The 25000-nt window shown below is 39.4% G+C and overlaps 1 long non-coding RNA gene across 1 annotated transcript in view; it reads left to right on the top strand.

Moving 5' to 3' along the window:
- The first annotated feature begins 3101 nt into the window (after window positions 1-3101).
- The window catches only part of LOC122790347, a 255301-nt gene continuing 233402 nt past the window's right edge, over window positions 3102-25000 (top strand). Inside the window, exon 1 of the long non-coding RNA XR_006363000.1 lies at window positions 3102-3349. This is a non-coding gene — a long non-coding RNA (uncharacterized LOC122790347). The remainder of the gene's footprint in view (window positions 3350-25000) is intronic.

Genomic DNA, 25000 nt, shown 5'->3' with positions numbered 1-25000 from the left:
GAAATGAAAAGAACAGGCATCAGGTTCTTAAAGTTGTAGGAGAAGCAGTGTGGGCAGCTGGGCTGGAGACTGTTGACTAGTAGCAAACTGTGTTGGAATGGGGAAAGAAAACTACAAGAAGATTGTGCGACTTTGTTGAGTGACCTTAGGAAACATGCACACGTGGCACTGTTTTCAAAGCACTATCTGTCCATGGACATGATAAGACTTTGGAGCTTTGTAGAATGAAGCTCACCAAATAATGGGTGTATAATTGAGTTTGGGTTTCACTGCAGGATGTGGATCTAAATGACACCATAATGAACAATGCTAGTGGGGCGGCCTTTCCTCAAACCCTAAAGTTCTATCATAAATACTTTTGAATTATTATTTGTAGTACACTTACTTTTATAATAATTTACTATGATGCTACTTTATTTGTATATTTCTACATGGATCTACATATTATTGCTGCTTTAGCTGTGATGTAGCTAAAATGGCACACATGAAGTCTATTGCACTACTTATCAAAGAAATAAAAAATATGTTATTTTTTTTTGCCCCTGATGTGAAGTAGCAACCCACGGTATCAATTCAAATGTTTTGTTAGCTTGAATTTGTTAATCATTGAGCATGGCATTAGCAGCATTTAGGCAATTTTAATCTGTTCTTAAAAAAAAAACAATTATGTCAACACACACAAATAATGAAAATAACTCTTCTCCCAATAAGGCAATAGGGAAAAATGTAATGTAATTTCCAGTTTTGACATACATTTATATATGAAGCTTGCCAATTATTGTTCTGCATGCCTGATATAGTGACAGGTACAGAAGTAGTGCTTTCTAAAAACTGCGACTAGGACAGTAACAATAAGGTGTTATACAAGAGTGGAATTACAGGGAAAATGGAATAACTGCAACTCTGTACTATATAGGAATAGATCTGAGTGAAAGAAATGACTGGCATACAGGCTGGAAGTATTTTGGAATCCACACAGGCAGGAACACATTTGTCAAAACATGCTGGATTTACAAATACCATCAGAAGGGATGGAAACTGATATGGCACTGAGTGAAGATAAGAACACTTGGGATGTAAATAAAGGGACAGTCAGAGCTTTTTTTAAGCCAAATGTGCCATACTACCTGGCAGAAGCTGAGTACAACTGCATACAGGATCAGGTATTTATTTAATCAATTATGTCTAATGTCCTGATTATACCATTGAACCCAGGTCCGCTTTGGAAGTGAGAAGCATTCTGCAGTACAATCCTAAGGTCTGCTTTATCATTTCTGACCAACCACTGAGGGAAAATACATATCTGCATGGTGGGAGGAAACTGCATCCAGAAAAAATGCTGATACACAAGAACAAATAGACTATCTGAAGCCATTATACAGAAGCGAGGATCAAACCCATGACACTTGAACTTGACAGGAAGCAGAACTAACTATTTCTCTGTACTTTTGCTAGAGTTGTGCATCTTGTCCTACGTGGAGCATATCATTTGCAGTTTGTGTTAATAATTTCTAAGAAAAAACAAAACAATATTTATTCAGCAGCCCCATTTGGGGGAAGAGATCTGAAACAGTAAAAAGGAAAAACAGCCCCAGGAATGTGTCAAGGAAAATACTAGAAGAATGATTGGGGATGGAGAGGAAAGTGAGGAGAAAATAAAAGCAGGAGATTGGCATAATGTAAGAAGATTCATATCTTGGAGTACCACAAAGTAATCCATTTGTAGCTGTGAAAATGTCCTAGTAAACACAATTAACTATTTACACAACTCAGTAACATTTGATGGAGACTAAGTTTTGGAAGTCAAAGAAATTGAGGTTATATTTAAAAGAAACTGGAGCATCTTTATGATGGAACCAGACGTGTTGGAGAAGTTGGGTAATTCACCATCTTTTATTTACAGGAAGAACAGGAACTTGAAACAGATCTTAGAAATGGAACCCCAGACCTGTAGTAGACCTGGTGGTACATTTAAATGTGAAAACTGTAACTATTGCAGATATATAGCAACAGGGACAGAATTCACAGCAGGTTCCTTTAAGGTAAAAACTAAGGGTAGATTTAACTGTAACTCTAAATCCGTTGTCTATCTGACTAGTTGTGTAGCCTGTCCAGCATATTATGTTGGTAAGATGGACAGAAAACTAAGAGAGAGGATTTATGAGCACACATACCATATTAGAAAAAAGTCACCTTCTAACGCATTGGCAAGGCATTGTGCTGAAAACCCAACACCACCACTTTCACCTTAGAGTGATTTATCAGGTTACTGTTAATCTAAAAGGGGGCCCTTATCTAATTTTGGAAAGACAGGAGTTGATTTGGCAACTGCGTCTCAAGTCTTATAACCCCCAGGTTTGAATGAAGTCACTTCCATTGCCTGTATTATGAAATTAAAGAGCCTATTGCGCTAGACAAGGCTTTTGTCTAAGTCTTTTAAACAGCTCTGTTTGTAGTTGAGTAAAAGACTGCAGGTTTTTCACTTCATGTTTTAAATCTTTTAAAAATATGTCTCATCTTACATCTAAGCTTGCTTCACCCTTGTTGGTGATTTGTGAAAGCATTATAGTTGAGTCTATCAATACTGGTTAAAGTTGAAATTGCAGTCTCTTATTCTATTTTATTTTATTTTATTTTGAGTGCAGTGTTCTTTTAGTCCACTTGGAGCGCTCTTGTAACTCATAGCAATGTGTATATAAACATTTACATTTATATATATATTTTCCATAGTTTTTCATCATTTTTTATCACATATTTTAAGAGTTACACTCTGTCCACCTAAATGCAGTGATTTAATGTATCTTTATTTGTGCACAAAAGCAGCTATACATTGTTGTTCTTTACAGGTTTTCACAGTTGCTGTTTTTGTATTTGACTTGTTGCTAATGTCATGAATCCAAGCTTAATTACTTAATTACTTATGCAATACCATTGGTTAATGTTTTTTGAAACCACCATGTGGTCTGTATTAAAGTGAGCACTTGTAGGTCTGAGGAAGTCTTCTAAATTATGATAAAAAGTGCTTAACTGTTTATTTTTGTATTATACTATTTAGTTGCAAAGTAATAAACCTGTTTTTTCTTTTTTTTCGCTTTGGAGACTTTGTGTCCTTGAGCCTTCCTTTGTTTCCTGAGTTGCAGTTTGGATTTGTTTGTTTGGATTACAAAGAATTAAGGCCCTTTTAGTGGACTGCGTCACCCACATACTTGCAACTTTATTCATTTACATTTCTTAACCAGAAAAGCCCGAATGGCCATAAAAGACTCTCTCTTTCAGTGGAGACCTGAAAAGAAAATCTACATTTCACATAGTACTGGGACCATGACAAGCAAATAGTAAAGAAAATGAGGTATGTTGAAATAAGTCACAGTTTTAGGAGATGTGCATTGTGATTAGTGATGCTGGAAATGTGGAAGACTACATGTGGGGCTTATCCAGAGGGAAGCAGAATGGAAGAAAATACTGCTGTTTGTTGTGTGTTGCCACAGAGAAAGCATTTGACAGAGTAAGCGGGGATTTTATGAGTACACCAGTATTCGCATTTGTGTTCTTTGATGTAATAATAAGAATAATTTGGAGGACATATGAAGGACTTGAGGCAAGAATAAAGCAGGAGGGTTGTTCTTCAATAGCTGTGTTTCAACAGAGGAAACTGGCAACAGACTTCTATTTCCCCTTTATTTGCTTATATTTAGAGCCATACAAGGGACTCCATAACCCATGGGTGGACAAAAATTGAATTCTCTAATGTCATTTGGCTGACTAGAGCTTCTCCATAGGAAATCACTGTTGGTAAAATTTGCTTGCAGTGATTGTTCTTTTGGAGTTAAATTCCCCCATCATTAAGTTAGAGCAACTGTGAAGTTTGTGTAAGTTCAGGGGTATGAAATGTTTTGCCCTCATTATGAGTTCAGGGATAGGGCTTTCACCCTGCAAAACATGCACTTTAAAAAGTGTTTTTTGGCCATTTTTTTTTTTGGGGGGGGGGGGGTGCTGCAGTAAGCTGAAACAATTCATGAACTAGGATGGCTAGACTTGTACGACAAGAGACCAAAAACAATATGAGCAGAGACCAGTCCATGCAACAAGCATGAAGGTTAAAAGTTCAGTTCTTTCTATACAAAAAATAAAGGTCCATCTAAAAGAGAGTCCAGAAGTACATTGGCAATTGGAATCATCAACCATTTCAGATGTAGAAAATTCAAAGAACCCATCATGATTGTGGTACATCACCTTTAGAAATGGGTAAACTGCTAGTCCTCAGAACCAGCCAGTTTCATGTACACTTGCACAGCAACCAGTGTGAAAGTAGTCTCTTAGACCTAAGCACATGCTTTCAATGGAAAACTGCTTTCATACAATCATAAATTTTATTATTATTTATACTGCTTTCATACAATCATACATTTTATTATTATTTATACTATTATTACTATTATCTCCAGTTAGAAAAAGAACTACCATATAATGCACTGTGCGGTCCTGTTTCTAGCTGTTTTGGTAAGTGTGTTTTGACTGCGTGATTCACAGACTGGTATAATGCTGCAGCGATATGAACACACTGGCATGTAGCAATATAGTGAGCTTGCTGGATATCGTAGCTTGCAAGTTAATTTACGTGGGCGTGTGACTGATGTAAATATGCCATGTACACTGAGATTGAAACAGCGTAGTAGAGTCATTCAAAGAAATGTTCTGTTTTGTGCACAGCAGTAAATACAGAATGAAGTAGATTTAACAAGGGTGTGTGTGTGTGTGTGTGTGTGTGTGTGTGTGTGTGTGTGTGTGTGTGTGTGTGTGTGTGTGTGTGTGTCTAGGTACCTAAGCAACAGATTTGCAGAAGATGGTAGTGGAGATAACTGCATTAACTGTTCACTTTTGACATATGAAACCAATATGATTTTACTCACTTGTACTCTTTCACGTCTCAGAATCGCTTGTTATAGGTTCATAGATTAGTACTAGGCTGACTGCCTTTTGAGCCATTTTAAGCCTAGCTATATATCACTTGTGAGACTCAAACCCTGCACCTTGTGTTTTGTAAGGCAAACGCCGTAACCATTAGGCCACCCATTATTGCCATAAAGCTACTAGAGCTCACCAGCACAGCACTATAGTAGAGTAGCAATACCTTCTCTGAATATCCCATAGAATAAAAAGAATAATGGCTTGCCCTTTTGCTGAAATGCTACAGTCTTGAAAACTGAATGGCAGAGAATTTGAGCCCGTACCCAATACTGGAAAGTATAGTAACCAAATAAATATGGACAGAAAACCAACAATAAATAAGTTATAAATTAGCAAACCAGTTTTGAGCACCTTCGGGGATCCTTGAGAAGTAGGACTATGTTTCACTGGCATATTATTTTGACAAATTCACAAATATCAGAGGGCCAACATTAAGTGACACTATTAGTGAATTTTTTTTTTTTTTTTTTTTTTTTTTATATGAGCTTTGCTGTCAGAGTCTTTATCTGTGTACTGCTTAATGCTGTGATGGTGAGGGAGCAGAAGAGTTCTCTGGAATATTCATATTTTAGGGCTGCCCTTGTTATAAGTTTCTGGTTTTAAAAACACAGATTTCAGAAATACTTTTTCCTTTCAGGATGTTTCACTTTTCATGGCTGTGTGACTATGGAGCATATTAAGTAAATAGGTATGCCATTGCACTGAACTGACTTGCCCCACTCCACAAATATGTCTTTTGTATGACATTTATTTTGGCTGCATTGGAATCGTATTTAATGTACTTGTTTAATATTTTGTAATCATTTTACAGGATGCAATTATTTTATATTCATTGTTTCATCATCGATTCAAGAAGAAAAGAAAGCAAAGATATTTATGAGTGCCAGTGAAGCACATGGCATTAAAGAGCAGGGTTGGCTGTAGATGAAAGGGCAGCCCAACTGAAAGGCTCTACAGTATCCCCACTGCCTACTGGTCTCCTCTAGGGTTACCACCTGTCCCACTTTGCGAGGGACAGGCCCTCTTTGGGCAGTTGTGTCCTGCAAAAAAATTGTAAAAATGGCAGATGTCCTGGGATTTTAGGACAAAATGATTTCCTATATTTTATGTAATAGTTGCATAAAACAGTTAGAATATCTGAAACACCTAAATGTTATAGGAAACAGAATAAGCAACTAAAATGCTACAAGAATAAGCTTTTATTTAGGCAAAAAAATGAGGTTCTGTCCTTTTGTACTGGCTGTGGGTATGTTTCGGCCTGCAAAATCTGACGTTTGTACCAAAAATGTCCCACTTTGGGCATTTGAAAAGGTGGTATCCCTAGTCTCCCCCCAATCATTTCATCTGCTGCCCCATGGCCCCTCCCCCATCCTGGCCTACCCATTGCAAAATCTGACGTTTGTACCAAAAATGTCCCACTTTGGGCATTTGAAAAGGTGGTATCCTTAGTCTCCCCCCAATCATTTCATCTGCTGCCCCATGGCCCCTCCCCCATCCTGGCCTGCCCATTGCATCCGTATATGTTTTTCTTCCTTTTTTTTCACAGTTTATCTTACTCTGTCAGTCTTCATGATTTTTCACTTTATTCATTCAACATATCCTAATTAGCCAGGAATGCACACTGATAACTGCAAGGGAATGAACTGCATTAAGCCAAAGGTCTGGGACGACTATGGAATGGAGATTCTAGATGCTCGGGGAGGCATTTTAAAGAAGTATCTTTTCATCCAGTGATGGCCTGATAAATCACAATTATGGGAAATAAATGCAGTCTTAATCTCCGGCTTTGTTGCATTATTTCCGAACACTACACAAACTAGCCAAGACTACATTGCAGTAACTGTAGATGGAATAGGTGAATTAATCTGGAAACCTTCAGGTTATAGGTACATTTTAGAAATCTTCTCCAACTTTTGGATCAATGAGGGTCTTAACAGTAGTCATGAGTAAAGAGAAATTCAGTCCTTTTTATGTCAAGGAAGAAATCAGTTGTATCTAAGGGTTAATGCTCAAACCTGACAAAATAGCAGCACACAATAAACTGAGAAGACAAATGATTGTAAGTATGCATACATCACATTTGAGAACAGTATCTGTCTCTCTACCCCCACCAAAAAAATAAAATGAGACTCGCCTTCTGTGTATCCTCTTCCTCTTCAGGGGTTAGACTGGGAAGACAATGAAGGCACCAATGGCCTAGTCATATATTTTGAGTTGCTGCACTCATACATAGACGCTCATGGAAAGGACGGTCAGTATTTGCACATCTCTGTGGTGTCAGACTGGGATGAAACTGAAAAAGGAAATAGAGCATAACATATTTGTTGTCAGGCATATATAAGCAGCATGCTCCTAATGATCTCTGAAGACAGCCGTCTATATGAGCCAGATATATACACACCTGATTTTTGATTATGGAAAGTGTTTCCAATCACAGTACTGCTACAAACTTGTTACTCTTGGACCCTATGCTGCTCCTATACAAGCTATGGTGACCTTCTGTACAGACCTATGAAGTTTGTGAAAAAAGTTAAAGAAATAATGACAACACTGTCCCCTGCCTTGTGTAAGCCACAGTAAAATGAGCACACACCTGAAGCTGGCAAGAAAAAACAAAGAAATAATGAAATAACCCCCCCCCCCCCCCAATGCAAGCTGCAGTGACCTTTTGTGCCCCTAGTGAATACAACTCATGTTAGACTAGCTGGGTTCAGGACAGAGGCCACTGCTAAGTCTGTTTCAAAGTCCCTTAAGATCTTTGCAGTTTGAGGTCCACCATAACCTTGGAAGGTCTGAATGCTTGGAAGTTGTTGGATGCATTTTATGCCTCACTGTTTACAATATTACTGTTTAAATAAAATAAATGACAGGATAAACAGTTACTTTCATCCAGATGACCCCCCCCCCCAACCAATTATATCCACTTTTGTGTACTATCTATACCTTTACGATGAAGTGCAAGTGGAAAGGCAACAATACCAGACTAATGTAAATGATGCATATGAGACATGGCTATACCCATGAATGAGCTGATGACTCATTAGCTGCTTTGTGATTTTAATACTTTGTGGCTACTTGTGGAAAAATATATGTTCATACTGTAGCCTAAAATAACTCTGGTGTGTCTACATAACCTTCTTCATGTCCACAAAATCTGAAGTACTATAAATACCCATACAAAAGAACAGAACCTGCTAGCAGGATATACACCTCTCACAGATGACCCCCCCCACTACAACAGGCTTATCATATTTAATAATTTATTTTATTATTTATCTGTTTGTTTGGGGTCTATATCAGATGAACAAAATTTTAAAATAAACGCTCTTCCGATCAAACATGCCGGACATCGAAACACTATTTCTAGGGTTGCAGTACAGTGATAGGATTATTTGCCCTTTCCTCACTGTAGTGCAACCTCTGAGTTGTAATATGTATTTAGTGGGGGTGTGGGGGGCTGTGCCCCCCACAATACCAAGTTCGTGTTTGTTCGATGTTTGAGCGTTCATTTTAAATATTCGTTCATCTGATATAGACCCATTTGTTTGTTTCTTTATCCTTTTTATACCAGGTTACCCATTATGCAAGAGGCACATCTTCAGGGTAGACTTGAGGTGTTTTTTGTGCTGCTAGTAGAAATTTGACCAGGAGATTAGGGGGCTTCCTCTACTCTTTTAGTCATAGTGGTGGGCTTTAGAGTAGCCACAAGTGTGATGGAGAGAGGATGGAGATGGAAGAATGAATATGGAAGGACACTGAGAAGTGGAAGTAACATAGAATGTGAAAGTGAAGAGAACCAAGTTATAGAGAATGACATGGTGTGCAAGAACAGAATTTATAACATAATTCAACTGGATGGTGCAAATAATGAAGATATACCACAATTAAAAGTTTAAAATATTGATGAAGGAGGTTTGGAGACCCAGACTTTAGTAAGAATGATGGATGAAGATGAACCTGGGAAGCAGAACATGGTTTGTGGGCTGATATTGTGTAGAATTGTTTCTCTGATGAAAATGGATAAGGATAGAGAGAGTGGATTGTAAGATGAAGGAAGGAAGGAATGGGTGAAAGGAAAAGCATATGATGCAATGGTATCTGAACAAATGTTAGTACAAAATACATGTAAAAGTATGCCTTTAACAAATAAACATTTAGTTGTATGTATTGAATGGAAACGGCACATTCCTATGGATAGATATTGTTTGCGGGATAATATTGTACCTTTGGTGGTGAAACCTGAGCATGTGACAGCTTTTGTACACACAGGTTCAGAATTGTTTTGTAAAATTACATTTGAAGACTATGAAAGTTCAGACAATTTTGTAATTGCTTTTAATGGTAATAAAGACAATATACCATTGAAAAAATATTTAGTTAAAGGGGAAAATGCTTTATTGAAATATAAAGTTAAGCTGCAGTTTTGGACATCTAATGTTACTGAAGGTGAACTAAGTGTTCTTTAAGGACAAATGTAATAAAATAATTTAGGTGAAAAAGTCTCAATTCTTATCCCCAATTCCAGTTCTCTCATTAATTGCTCTTTTAAATACATAAAATGGATGAGTTACACATGTGTATGGAAAAAGGAGAATGTTGAAATATTGCAGGCAACCCAAAAGAAAATGGGGAGATAGGAAAGTGGTGAAAAAGGGGGCACAAAGAGGGAAAGACAGTAGGAAAACAAGCTCGGGATGTGCAGGACCAGGTGTAGGGAAGGTCCATAGCTGCCCATTTCTTTACCAGCAATAGCTGTGCATATGCAATAAATTTGGAGTGAAATTTGAAACTTTCCACCCCTGGGAGAGGGGTGAGGACAACAAAGTATGTTGTACTGCCAATTATAATTATCAGTTTACATGTCCGGTGGACATGTGTGCAAAATGGGCAGCTATGTATGAGGCGTAATTTTTTTGTGGGTACAGATTGCCTTTTTTTTTTTTTTTTTTTTTTTCAGGTGAGAGTGGAAAGTGAGGTAGAGGAAGAGGGTATATTTGGGGAGGTAGGTTGGGGAGGTAAACAGACAAGACGCATACAGGGGCAGTGTATGACACATGGGGTGGGTGAACACAATTGACTGGGATGGATGTTTGGAAATCGCAAGCCCATGAGACCACAGATGTAACAGTGGAACTAAGATCCCCACCCATGGGCAGTCACCACTGCACCTTCACAGCCCGAGGGTGGCTGTGCTGGGGGCTGCATAGGATGGGCAGGCTCACCCATGAGACATGCCACTCTCACCTCAAGCTGGCGTAGGGGATCAGCGACTGAATGCTGGAACTCCCTACGCACCACAGCCCGGACCCTTTGAAGGGTGATGGGTGGCCCTTCTCTGCCCATGCTTGCATGGGGGGGGGACGAGCCCCATCCCCTGCAGCACTTCCACCTGAAGGTGGCACAGGACCAATGGAGGAGGGGAGCCTGGGCTGGGCAGTGGACCTGCTGGTGCCAGGTGCACTCACCAGCTGAGGGACAAGTGGGTCCGCTGGGACTGGCCTTCCCATAAGTTCTGTGCTTAGGTGTGTTTAATTACAACATAAACAACAGCATTCCAAGTTAGTTGTATCAGCATGCAGTAATATTCCCATTAACACAACACACCACAGTTCCAACAGTTGAATGGCAAGCATAACACATGCATATATTGAACGACAGTGGACATTCCAACAGCATGCAGGGATGATTGGTGGCAACAGGCCACCATGAATGTTGTGTTTGAACAGGGCACATGCATCAAAGTGAATGCAGATATTTATAGAACAATAGGACATATGTCCCAACAAATGTTTTGAGATTACACATACCCATTGAGGTGTGGAATTGCGTTGTTTATGCACATACGGTAGGGTGTAGAAAGAAACCTCAATTAACATCTTTTTAGTCTATACTACATTCCTATTGACTGCAGGTGTATATCCCCTACATATATTATTACACTTGCCAACATGCCTTAGGTTGTGTAATGGGTTTGGCTAGTTCATGATATACCTGACTTATATCTGACATACTAACTGTCCAAGATGCAGATGTTACTGCTACATATTTATTGATTTTATTTATATATCTTTATCTACATATCTGGATGTGTTCACATGACATTTTCAGTTAAATTTGTACAGAACCCTACATTTCGTGTAGCACACTCACATTTCTGGGGAACAAATTAACAAGCTACTGATGTGCCAGACTTACTTGTGCATGCCATCCAGTAACTGACTGAACTGTATATATGCTTCACAGCTACTGGCACTTCCATCAACCACTTTAGATAGGACTGGCCCACTGTGGGTTGCCAGCACTTATTAAAACAGTACTATTTGTATAATGCAAGGGTACAATAACGTTTCAAAGTGACAGACACTCCAGGTTTTATACTTTTATTAATTACATTACACACTTTTCCACAGGCTCTCTCCTTTATTTGATATTACAGTGCATATGGAAGACCTATTCAAGACATATAACTATATTAATGGGTTAGAACACTCTTTTTCAGGCTCTCTCACTTATTTTATGACAGTACATGCAGTGATATTATTCTGGACATATTTTGCCTTTCTTAATGGGTTACTATTTTTCTGGCTGTCTGACTTATTTTATATAACAGTACATGCAGAGGAATTATTCAGGGCATTTTATGGCAGTATTATTGGGCTACAACACTTCTTTCAGGCTCTCACCTATTTTATATAACAATACATGCAGAATAATTACTAACCTGCCTGGTGACGCAGCCTATCTGCATAGGCTTGCTGATTCGCAGCATGGCCACCTGCAGCTGTGAAGTAAATGAAGGGATATTGAGACACACCTATCCATTATAAATAATATAAATTAGCATGTCTTACATACTGCATTCCATGGCTACCTACTCAGTAGTGGGGCATCTTGCATCCCACGGGCCTTCTGTATCCATTGGTTCAGTAGGTCTTGCTTCCATCTCTTCAGGTCTGCATGGTGGTGATGGACCTGCTCACCAGTCCGAGGAATACCTGTGACACTAGTGAGGTCATGAGCTAACCGGTTCCAAGCCTCTGCTTTGTACTCCATCCTTTGGAACTGGCCCTGCAGGAGTCTTGACTCATGATGGTGGACAAGGAGCCAAACCATGCATTTCGACTCTTCGATGTCCCAGCGTTGTGCTCTAAAGTGTGTACCCTCTCCAGCACCAGCCAATCTAAGTGCAGATGGGAGCTACAATCAGTTATGGCGAGTATTCCCACCTATGGGGCTTAATATGCCATATTTTCCACACTTTTTTGTGATTGGCCGTTTTTAAAAATTCTTGGCTGACTGCAAAACTGCTTAGCAATGGTTACTCTACCATACATATATGTATGTTAACAGTGGCTGTTTATCCTAAGCTGTCCTGGCTTAGTGGTTCAGTACTTTGATTATGGTGCACAGTGTCCTGGGTTTGAACCTTGTCATTGCTTTTTATTTTACAACTGTCCAGACAGGCTAGGGGGTGTGGCTGTGTTTAGGCAACTTTGCTCTACGTTGCTCCACCTTGCCCGAAGGTGCGCTGGTTGGCATGACGTGCACTTCCGCACAAACAGATTGCGCTGGGTAAAGTGCTATTTAGCTATGGGCAACTACATTGCACTGGGTAAAGTGCTGCTTAACTACGGGCAACTATACTGCGCTGGGTAAAGCGTTGCTTAACTGCGGGCAATTATATCTCAGGTTCCTTTATAAATACACATTTTGTTCACTGATACATAGGCCATTTCAATGCTGTTTAGTATAATTTTAATCGTATATGTCAGGAATTATTTCGTATACTAATTTAGAACATAAAATAGGAAGGGGAGTGGTGGGACCCGAAACGTGAATGCCTCCTCTTTGTGCGAACGCTCTACCACTACGCTATTGCTATTTGGCGTAATTTGCATAAACATTCCTTATTATGCGCTTCCATGTTGAGATTGCTAACTGCAGCTAAGCAATGGGCACACCCGCGCGCAAATACGGGCAGCTATATCGGGAATTAGACAAAAAAAATTAATGTTTTACTTTTTATAAGTGTGCTGGGGGTTTACAATGTCAGGGAGTGTGGTGTTGGGTACATGGACACTTGAGCGGACTCACTGTAGTGTGACATTTTACATTTCAGACACTTGCAGGGGCGTGGACCTTTAGACTGCTCGGCAGTCGGACACGCCCCCTGCTTTCCTGCACAGTCTGTGTTAGACTTGGAGTGGAGTCAGTGTGCCCTCATGAATATTCATGGCACACTGATGTCATACCATTCAACTGCAGTCTCAGAGTAAGACTTACTTAGTCTTACACGGAGGATTCGTGAATCCGGTGTTTTTTTTTTTGTTTTTAGCTTCTAGTATTTAATCCCTGCTTCAGTGTGTTTTTTTTGCAGGTTTGAACTAAGCTGAACTGAGGTGGGCTACCAGTCTCAACTCTGAGCTGAGATAACAGATGACTAGAGGCTTCTGAGCTTCCTGAATACAATAAGCTGCCTGTTTTGTAGCTTGAGTAGACTATTTACTGCACTTTTATTGTGTTCTGCTTACTTAATACTGTAAACTAAGCTACACTATTTGTACTGCATTTGTCTGCCTTAATGTGTCTGTTAAATCATATTCTGTTGCGAGTTTTCACTGTTTTGAAACAGTTTTTTGCTATTTTCACTCTTTACAAACTAATTGTCACTAATATTCATTGCTTGCAAAGCATTTGTGTGATTTGTTCTGTTTTCCTACCAAGCAGTGTTTTTAATAATTTGTTTGCTGTTTAAAATATTCTTTAGCATCTCCTTGCTGCTTAAAACATTTCTGTGCCTCAATGCTGTTATTCTGCTGTTTAAAATATTGTTTAGTATTTTCCACCTAAATTAGTGGAGCTAGTAGCTGTATTATAGTCCAGATACAAGTTTGTTGCATGTGGGTCTGTTTGTAGAGACTGTATCCTGAGCACATTTTCCAAACCATCTTTCACTGGAAAAAAGCCCTTCTGCACCCTGGTGAGAGAAATGTGCTGACTGAAAATTGTCTTGTGAAGGGTGATTGATCTAGGGCTTGGAGTAAGCATCCTCACTGATTCCGCTCGTTTTTTCAATGTAAGTTTTTTTAGTTTCTGGTATTTAAGCCCTGCATTTTAATGTGTTTCTGCTTGTTTAAACCAAGCTGAACTGAAGTGGGATACCAGACATGCTAAGATGCCAGATGACTAGACTCTTCCCAGCTTCACAAACTTTAATTTACCTGTTTCATTGCTTCAGTATACTATTTACTGCAGTTTGATTGTTTTCTGCTTATTTAATACTGTAGTTTAATTCTGAAAATGTAAACTACATACTTTTATATACTGCATTTGTCTATTTTACCGTGCCTGTTGCATCATATGCTTTGCTGCCTCCACTGCTTAAAAGCTTGTTTTGCCATTTCCACTGTTTGCAAAGTATCAGTTTGGTTTGTTCCATTTTCCCGACACCCATTGTTTTAAATAACTGATTTCTTTGATTCAAACATTCTTTAGTGTCTCCTTGCTGTTGCTGATTTTCTACTGTTTAAAACATTGGTTTAGTGTTTCTTACATAAATGAGTGGTGCTAGTAGGGGTAGCATAGTCCAGATACAGGTTTCTGCATCTGGGTCTGTTTGTAGTGGCTGCTATATTCTGAGCACATTTTCCAAGCCTTCTTTGACTGGAAGGGGTCTGTCTGCACCCTTGAGAGAAGGGTACTGACTGAAACCTATCTGGTGAAGGGTGATTAATCTAAGGCTTGGAGTAAGCAAGTTTTTTACAAGTTTTTTTTTTTTAACCTTTTAACTTTTTGTTGTTTAAGCTTTGCATTTGGCTCAGTTTCTGCTTGTCTGAACTGAGGTGGGCTACCAGCTAGAACTCTGAGCTCGGATACCAGATGACTAGAGGCCTCTGAGCTTCCCAAAAAATGTAAGGTGTCTGTTTCTTTGCTTGATTATATGATTTACTGTACTTTTTATTGGCTTCTGCTTATTTGATCTGTATTTTAATGTTTTTTTAGCTTCTGGTATTTAAGCCCCCACATTTATTTATTATTTATTTTATTTTACATTTGTTAACCGGGCTAGTCTAGCTGGATATATTTCCATTTTCAGTAGAGGCCCGGGGAGAAAAGCTCCACATATAGAGATTACAGATTACAGACTGGTAGGACTTAGACAAGGAATATTGTTATCCAAACAAGAGTAGGAGTTAAAAATTTCTAGACAATCTAAATGCAATCATAATGAATATTATTACATAGTTTAAAAACAAGGAAACAAAAAATTGAAAGACCAAGGACAGAGAAATGTACATTGTTACCAAAAGGAAAGGAGTTTAACTATCTGGATAATCTAAAATAACATCATATTGAACATTTTTGCTTAAGTTTAACAGCAGGTGAAGAAAGTGGAAGACCAAGGAGGAGAGAGAGACAACAATAGAGACAGAGATTAGAGATACAGGTATATAGGAAAAGAGTCATAGCCAAATAGGGAGGAGAGAAATATGAGAGAGGTATGTAGGGTGGAGGGAAGCTAAGGGGAGAAAACATTTCAATGTTTTTTTGCTAGTTTGAACCAAGCTGAACTGAGGTGGGCTACCAGCCACAACTCTGAGCTAACAGATCACTAGTGGCTTCTGAGCTTCCCGAATACTATAAGCTGGGTGGGTCTTTGCTTGATTATATATTTACTGCACTTTGTTGTTCTGCAAATTTAATACTATATTTTACTACTGTAAATTAAACTGCACAGTTTTGTACTGTATTTGTCTGCCTTACTGTGCCTGTTAACCTGTTAAACCATATTCTGTTCCTGTTTTTAAAGCTATTTTTTTTTCTATTTTCACTGTTTGAAAACTAATTGTTGCTAGTTTTTACTGTTTGCAAATCATCTGTTCGGTTTGTTCCCTTTTCCCGCCAAGCAGGGTTTTAAATAATTGGTTTGTTTGATCTTTAAAACATTCTTTAGTATCTCCTTTTTTAACTGCGTTTATTAAATGTTTTAATATTTTCTGCCTAAATTAGTGGAGCTAGTATCTGTAGCATAGTTCAGATACTGGTGTGCTGCATCAGGTTCTGTTTGTAGTGTGTTTTGTATTCTAAGCACATTTTCCTAGCCATCTTTGATTGGATGGGGCCCTCCTCTACTCTTGTGAGCGAAGTGTGCTGATTGGATCCTGTATGGTGATGGTTATAAGGTTTGCAGTAAACACCCTCATTGGTTCTTTTGATTTTTTTTTTTTTTTTTTTTGGAAGTCTCTGGGTTATGAACCTGTCCCTCCAGCATGTTCTGTTGATTGTGGTAATTGGGTTGAGGTCTCTGAAGTGTGTAGTGTGGAGGGATTGGGATTTCTTTAGATGTAGCATTTCTAACAGAGTTCGGTCAGGCATGGCTTTATAAATCAGAGTAGGGGATATGAGACTGACTATAGTTGGAGGTTTTGGAGTATGTCTGTCTAAAGGACAATTGTTTAAGGCCTAGGATCCTCTTTGTGAGGTACTTTTGTGGCCTCTGCAGTTGTTGCAGACGTCTAGTGAGGTACATGCCAAATGGGGCATTGTACTCTTATTTTTCCTAATGATCAAGAAGAGGGAGACTATGACCTCTTTCTTCCTGGATGCAAAACCCTTAGTAATGAGGTGTGCAACATAGACTTTCTGACCACCGTGGAAATGTGGTGGTCAACAGAGAGGTTGCTGTCAACCTGTGTTCTCGGATCTCTTATAATGCCTTCTGTTTAGTGGAATACCATCAATGTGGTAATTCATGGGAACTGGGTTTTTCTCAAAAGGTGCATTTCTTGGCATTGAGATTTAAGGCCATGGTTGTGACATCAGTCTTTATCAGTGAGGCCTTTCTGTAGGATGTCAACATCACTTGGAGTTAATAGCTCCCAACTTGCAATCATCTGAACTTTGTCAGCCAGAGCCCCTTTGTGTTGGCCTGGAATTCAGAGAAGTAGATACAAAGCAGGAGAGGGCCCAGGACTGAACCCTGTGAGACTCTATTCGTGACTGTTCAGCAGTCTGACTTACTCCTCTAGTGATGGGAGTTGATGCCTAGCTTAGTGAGTTTTTCTATGATTCCTGAGTGGGAAATGGTATCAAAGGCCTTGGCCAGATCAAGGTAGGCTTTATGAACCACCTTGCCTTCATCCACAGCTTTGCTGACTGACTCAAAGAAATCAACCAGGTTGAGCATCCATTTATCTACCCTTCACAAAACCAAACTGTGTGGGATCCAGAGTTTGGAGATGCCCTATATCCTTGTTTATTAGGTCCATGATTATGCATTCTATAGCTTTGCATATCAGACAAGTCAGCCTAATGGAGCAATAGTTCCCAGGGTCTGTAGTCTCTCCTCCTTTGTGGAGAGGGATGGCTGTAGCAATGTGCCATTCAGTAGGGACAAGGCCTGAGGTGAGGCTGTAATTGAACAGGGCACACAGGTGAGGTGCCATTTCAGTGTAGTTCATGTAGATCACTGCTAGGGATATTGTCTGGTCCCATAGAAGCTGTATTCTTGGCGTTGGATAGTGCTGTGCAGCAGTAATACTGGGTGCCTGGCAATCTACTAGTATTGTGATTGGTCCTTTGGGGGGGGGGGGTAAACTTGGCACAGAATCTGTGGGCCAGTATATTGGTAATATCCATTGGTTCGGTATAGGAGGTACCATTGGTGCAGTAGCTCAGAACAAATCTGGGTATCTCTGTGGAGATTCTTTACATAACTATGGAAGGCCTTGTGGATGTCCTTAAAGCTAGCTATGAAAACAGAATTGCAGCAGATAGAGGATTTATGAGGGATCTCAACTTTTTGTTGAGGCTGATAAGGACATTTTTCCAGTCTTGGGACTAACTTATTTTGTATCCGTTTCTTCTTCCTGTTGAGTTTATTTATGGCAGGGGACCACCAGATTGGCTTGCTTTTTTTGGAGGAGAGCATCTTGGTTCTATTGGGTATGGCAAGATCCATACATTTGTGCGTGTTCGTACAGTGCATTGGTGTATGATGGGGTGGTCATGCAACTATTCTTCATTTGCATGGGTGCCGTGAAGTTAGCCATCTCTGTTTTTGAGAGGCCAAAGTTGGCTTTGGAGAAGTTTTTCATGGTTACCTTTGTGGAAGGGGTGGGAGGGATGTGGATTTCCAAGGTGATTAGTTTGTGGTCAGATCTAACCATGGAGGAGTTGACTATTGGTGTAGAGCAATGGTCCCCCATGTTAGTAATGACCAAGTCAAGGATGTTGCTACCTCTAGTGAGGGTAAGAACAAGCTGGTCCAGGGTATTGGAATTAATGAATTCCAGGAAACAGTATTGGTACATGAGTAGTTTTCCCAGTTAATGTAGGGGTAGTTGAAGTCACCTAGTATGAGAGTGCATGGTGGACCCTAATATTCTCCAGGGTGCTTAGTAACGTGAAATGTTAGCCTTGGGACAGGCTGTGATGAGAATTGCTGTCTTAACAATGTTAGCTGTACCTGAAGTATCTCTGATGCATTATGTTGGGCTACCACCTTTGTAGCTTCTAAGTTTTGGGGCTGAAAGTTAAAGAATGAGTTATAGCCTGGTAGTCCAGGAGTGCTTTCTGATGCCTTCAACCAGGTCTCTGTTACAGAACAAATGTCAATGTTCTCCATTTTAAGGAGTGCTTCAAGCGAGTGCATTTTGAGATTTAGACTTCTAGCATTGAGCAGCATGACCCTCATTGCATTTGTTTGTAGCTGTTATGGTGGTAATTTGGTCTTTGGAACACCACCTAAAAAAGGCACTATAGGGGTGGCAAGAGCCTTGGCCAGTATCCATTAGCCCAGGGGTGACGGATACAGACCATCTCTGAAAAAACATCGTGGTCTGTCAAGTCATGTCATCCCAGGCAGACAGATACTGGATCCCCTTAGAATGACACCAGAAACTTAGCCAATTGTTGAAATAATTTTCTGCTTGTACCGTGGTATCATTCTGGGTGATGGTAGGATGCTGCTCAGGGCTAGGGTCATGCCCACCTGGGCTACATAATCCGAGAGCTCCTCCATATGTCTCTTCATGTAGTCCGGGGAGGTACATCTGGTCATTCACACCCACATGTACAATGACAAAGTCCTATATTTTGTACCTGTTGCAGGACCTAATTGCATGCATTATGTGGTGGATCCTGGCACCTGACAGGCAGCTGACTGTTACTTTCTCCTTATTCAACCTAGTGAGTGGGACATCAGTGTGTCTCACTATCAAGTCACCTATGACTAGTGTGTGGGCATGCTGTTTTGCTTAAGAGTTTTTTTGAGTGGCACGCTGTTTAGGAGAGTTGGGTCTCATGATTAGTGTTGTGTTGTGGTGGTTGAGTGCATTTCTGCCTTGGAGGTCTCTGCTGTTTGAGTAGATTTTTATTGAGAGCCTCTGTGAAGGTGGGTGTGTGTGGTTTGTGTTTTTATGTGAAGGCAGTGCTGGTATATCTTCAGAAGGGCTGTGTGCTCCATGTGTTGTGGCGCAAGTGTTGACCTTCTCTTGACCAGATATTCCAGTCTTGGCTGGAGAGTGCGTGGCTTCCAGTTTGGATATACAAGTGCATCTCTCTCAAGTCTGAGTGTTTCCGAGGTAAGAGGAGAGGGTTGTCAGTGAACATGAGGCAGATGCTACATTGCCTCAGGATGCCCAAGTTCACCAGGTTAATAGGAAAAAGCACAGGGAACTGACCTTTAGACATGCCTGGAGGGGTGGCCATTAATAAGTACTGGAGGAGCTGTTTCTTTGTAGAACATTTAGTGCTGGTAGCACTTTTATGTGCTACAAAAATTGCTGGAAGAAGTCCTGGTAAAGTGTTAGACTAATAAGCCAGTAAAAGTGCAGGAGAGGAGAGAACTAGCAGATCTAAGGGAAATTTTGAAGAACAGACTTTGGTACCGTTCAGAAGCTTACAAACTGTCCTGGATATAGCAAATCTGTAGCTGGACTATTCTAGTTACAGAAAAGGCAGGCAACTAGCTTAGTTTTTTATTTATTTTTTACAGAAAAGCAGTTAAAATGGCACTAAACTATTTGAGTGCAGTGCAAGTTAGCACACTTGAGTGTGTAGCAATATTAAAGCAATATAGTTTAAAAGCAATTTATACTATATTCTGAACTGAATTCAATTATTATTTTATCTGAACAGTTAAATAGTGCAGTGCAAGTTAGCACACTTGAGTGTGTAGCAATATTAAAGCAATATAGTTTAAAAGCAATTTATACTATATTCTGAACTGAATTCAATTATTATTTTATCTGAACAGTTAAATAGTGCCAAAAATATACTTATCAGCTGAGAAGCGCACTCAATCAGAATACAGGGAGATTCTAGCTAAAGTTTAAGTAAAGTGGAAGGGGAGAAAGGAGGAACAGAAGATAGTAAAAGGTTAAGAACCTAAGTGGGTTGGCTTTCTCATTTGTTCTCTCTCTATTAGGTAGAATGAGCTAATGACACTAGAATGAGGAGGGTCCCAGATCAAATTTTCAGTAGGGGCAGGTAACTGCAAAGCCACCAAGTACAGCTGCTAGCTACAGAAATCACTGCAGAAATGTTTATCACAGCAGAAAAATAGCAGAGAGTCACTAAATGAAGGTTTTAAATGGATAAAGGAGCAAGGAGACTCTAGAGAATGCTTTTAACTGCAAAACAGTTATGATACATTCTTTGGAAATTAGAACAAACAGATGTTTAACAAATTGAGAACATTTCCAGTTAATACTTTACACACAGTGAAACTACCTAGAAAAGATATAGTGCGACAGTAAAAACCTTATTTATCTGGTCCTCTAAGGCAGACAATTTTAGTACAACCATGCAGACTAGTTTTTAAAAATAAAATACAGTAAAAAGTATGCAGCAGACAAAAGTGCTATAAATATCTAGATTAAGCAATAACTAGTAAAAATAAGAAAAGAAAAAAAAAAAATAAGATACCAATTATGCATCACAGATCAGAGTTGTAGTTAGTACCCCTCCTCTGATTAGCTCTGTGTTATCTATCAGCAGAAGATGGCTGCTACAAACGCAGGAAACTCGACAAACAAAACAACCAAGCCTGGATAGCAGCAAGCCTCTATCCAGACTATGCTACCTGACGAACACAGAAACCTCACAGAAAAGCACAGAGCACTCACAAACAGAAAATACAACCTCTCAGTAAGAACAGTTTACAGTTAAGTAATTCAGTAAAATACAATTACAGTAAAGAAACTATCTAGCAATGAAAAATACAGTTAAACGGTACACAAATGCAGTGAAATAGTAAAGGCTTTATAACAGTGCAAAGTGAAGTAGATTGGCTGTATAGCACAATTAAGTGCAATTCAGTGAAATGAAATGTAAGAAATAACTTATTCTGCTCTTAGGGAATTTTTGGTTTGTCCCAGTGATGAATCCACACTCCACAGCCTGGTAAATACAAGTTGTCTTATTTTTATACCCGTGTTGTGTACCATGTCTGATTTCACCTTTGTTGATATACAGAGAGAAATATTATTGTACTTGTCTTATTACATGCAAAGTATAATGTACCATGTTTGCTTCCACCTTTTGTTGCTGTACAGTTTGACACTATACATTTCACATCTAATAAAACTAGGACAATACAATTTCAGACTTCTGTACCTGTAAAATGTACTTTATTGATGTGTGTATATGTGGAGATTTTCTTCCCTGGCCTCCGATGAAAAAAGATGCATGCCCAGTAGGACCTTCCCGCTTCCCAAATGTAAAGTAAAATAAATAAATAGATTTTTATATCAGAACTATTGGAAAGTCTGACTTTTCTTTTGTAAGTGTATTCCACTTTGAAAACTTGGCCTAGTTACTGGTTTGTGAAAGTTTGAGAAGCCTATACTAACAAAAGGACTAGAATGGCATATGCTGTGGTTACTCTATTATGGTTTATTATGTATGCTTTGGCTTTGTAATGTTTTTACATTTACAGCTTGTCTTTAATGCAGTATTTTCTATGTGATAATCAGAAATTACATTTTCACTGACATTGACTTAATGAGCTTAATCTGAGTTACTTGCTTAGTCTGTGTTATTGGCTAAGCAAATGTTTGTATTTGAATGAGAATAGTTATGCCTGGGAGTGAAAATGATCTGTGTTTTCTTGGGCATATTCTTTGGATAGGATGGAGATATGTCAGGGAAATAGGGCTAAGGATACCAATGTGGAGTCATCAGCATATTGTGTAATAGAGGACTCTGTTTGCAGTAAGCATATCATTTATAAATGTATGAAATGGGAATGGTCCTGGAACAGAGTCTACGGCATCACCGGTTTGCATAGCATTGATAAAGTTTTGTCTTTCACACGGTGTTCTATCTGATAGAAGCTGAAAAATAGTTATTTAGTCTTAAAGAATGACATTGTAATTAAAGCTTTAGTCAAATCAAGAAATAGGGTAGACAATAAAAGGCCTTTGAAATTGTGATCTACAGCATCAAGGAAAGGATGGGATAGTACAGCTGTCTATGTACTAGGATTTGGTTGAAATCCATTTTGTGTAGGAGAAAAGTTTATTTTCAATTATACCATCTAAGATCCAAGTGTTGCCTCTATTTCTCAAGGATTTCTTTCCACCCCTTCCTGTCTGCTAAAACATTCTAAATACCTTACCTTCCCCTGCTTATCACTTCATAGTTTAGTCTGCTGCAAATCCTCCTTCCTACATATCTCCTACTCCCCCCTACAGGTTGTTTCACTTAAATTTTACTTCAACTCTCTAACAGGTCCAGCAACTTACTTTCCTAGTCCTTTACCCACTCCTTACTCAATCCCAATCTGACTTCCCCACCTTAGGCCATGGCTATTGCAACCCTCTTTGTTTTCCTCTTGCCTCCATCCTTTTCATTCATACATCTTCTACTACTCCATTACCACCTGTCCATAGAGATCCCACTAATCCCCATACTGCTTCTCATCTCTACAGTACTCTGTTACAGTCCTCCTCTGTCTTTTCCATCAACATCCCTCTGCCTAAAATCAAACATCCTCCCCCTCACCCTCTAGCATCTAAAACCAAGACTAAGTAGTTGACTTACAACCCATTTAATTTCAAACTTTACCAGCTTCGTGTAGCCCTGCTTCTATCAGGAGACATGCATCCAAATCCTCGGCCCATCCGTCACCTCACCATGCATAACTCTACCTCTCCCTACTTAATAAACTCATCCTCTCCAAACAAACATATTTCCTTTTACTCTATGAATGCCTGTAGTATTCTAAACAAAGTTAGTGAAATCCATGCCTGGATAGCCTCTCGCACCCCTGATGTCATTACCCTAATAGAGACTTGGCTAAAACCCCAAACTTCTGATAGACATTCTCCCCCCAGTTATAATATTCCACCTAGATCACCAAAACGGAAGAGGGTGGCGTAGCCATCCTCTCCTCCAACCACCTCACCATTACAAGTATTATGAAACCTATCCCATCTTTTCTCCTGCTGAACTACTTACAGCTAACCTTAAAATCAATGACCACACCACTATCACAGAAGCGGCCATCTATATTCCTCCAGCAGACAATATTCCTCTGAATAGAAAATATTCTTTTATACTTAACACATCTCCAATTAAAGGATCCTCCTTGGGGATGTCAACATTAACTGGCTAACTCTTAGTAATCCAAACTCTAATACTCACATTAATTTATGTCTTTGCACAGCTAATCTTCCAACCTACTCATACAGACTCTCACACATCTAGTACTCTTATTCACTGGGTACTTGCATCTAATCCTTTCAAATATCATAACCCTGAAACCCTACCAAACACCCTGAGTGATCACTCCCCTATAAGTGCTTAGGTTCTCTCCCCACTTCTCAAACCCTCCTAGATTTATCACTTGTCACAAACTCTTTAACTTTCATCCAGAAACCTTTAATGCCCTCCTCTCTAAAGTAAACTGGAAATTCCTTACTCTACTCCCACTAGAAGAAGCAGTCCTAGCTTTCAACTCCATCTTCCTTAGCATCTTAGACTCACTTGCTCCCCCTCACAAAGTCCAAATTAAGTCCACCATCTCTCCATGGCTTTCAAAAGCCACTAGGACCCTTATGATAACTACAGACGATTTATAGAAAAAATAGTCACAAACTAAGCTCCCTGCATACTTGCAAAATATAAAGAACTCAGAAATCTGACAAAAAAACGCACAAAAATTACTTCTACAACAAAACCTCCCACAGCCCTAAAGTCTAATCCTGAAACATTCTGAAATTCTGTTAACCAAATATTACATCCCAGTAATCTTAGTTCCCCCAATCCATGCCCAGACAAGACATCTGAAGAAACTTCCATTATCTTCAATACCTATTTTATTGATTTCAATATCTAAGCTACTGAACCCTAACCCAAACTCCTCTACTACTAACATCTCCAATTTCTATCTCCTCAAAGGGTCAACTTCACCCTGTCGAAGGCCAACAATATCGAAGCTGATATTGTTGGCACCAAAATATTTAAAGCGAAAGTCATCGCTAGTGTAAAAGGAAATCTCCGTAAGGGGAGATTTCCATTTACTGCAATGTAGTACGATCTTAGAGTTGGTATATTTTAAGTAGCAGGAGGTGTGGGGGGTGCAGGGGGCCCACCTGCATAGAGCAATTTGTGTTGTGTTTGGGTGTTTTTTTTAATTTTTTTTTTTTTTTTGTTAGATGTTTGGAGGTTTCGACATTTTTGTGTCTATTACACTGACAGTTTGAGTTTTTGAGCGTAATATAAACGCCAACTCGAATACCTTCCCTCAAACATGTACCTACTAGCTACATCAAAACTCTACTCTAATTTAAAACCATGCTCAGCATCAGCTGACAATATTCCTTCCACTTTTCTTATACTAGCAGCTGACACTCTCACCTTTCCCTGTATCTATCCTAATTGATCGCCCTATTGACGCACGCACTGCAAAACTGCATAACCTCAACTTCTCCTCTGATGGTGTTGCATGGTTCTCCAGCTACCTCACTGATAGATCTCAGTCAGTGAGATGGCACTCTACACACTCCCCTCCTCTCCCAGTAAA

The sequence above is a fragment of the Protopterus annectens genome, chromosome 16.part0 (assembly GCF_019279795.1).
Source record: "Protopterus annectens isolate FY-2018-M chromosome 16.part0, PAN1.0, whole genome shotgun sequence".
NCBI lineage: Eukaryota > Metazoa > Chordata > Ceratodontiformes > Protopteridae > Protopterus > Protopterus annectens.
This window is presented reverse-complemented; position numbering and strand designations above follow the sequence as displayed.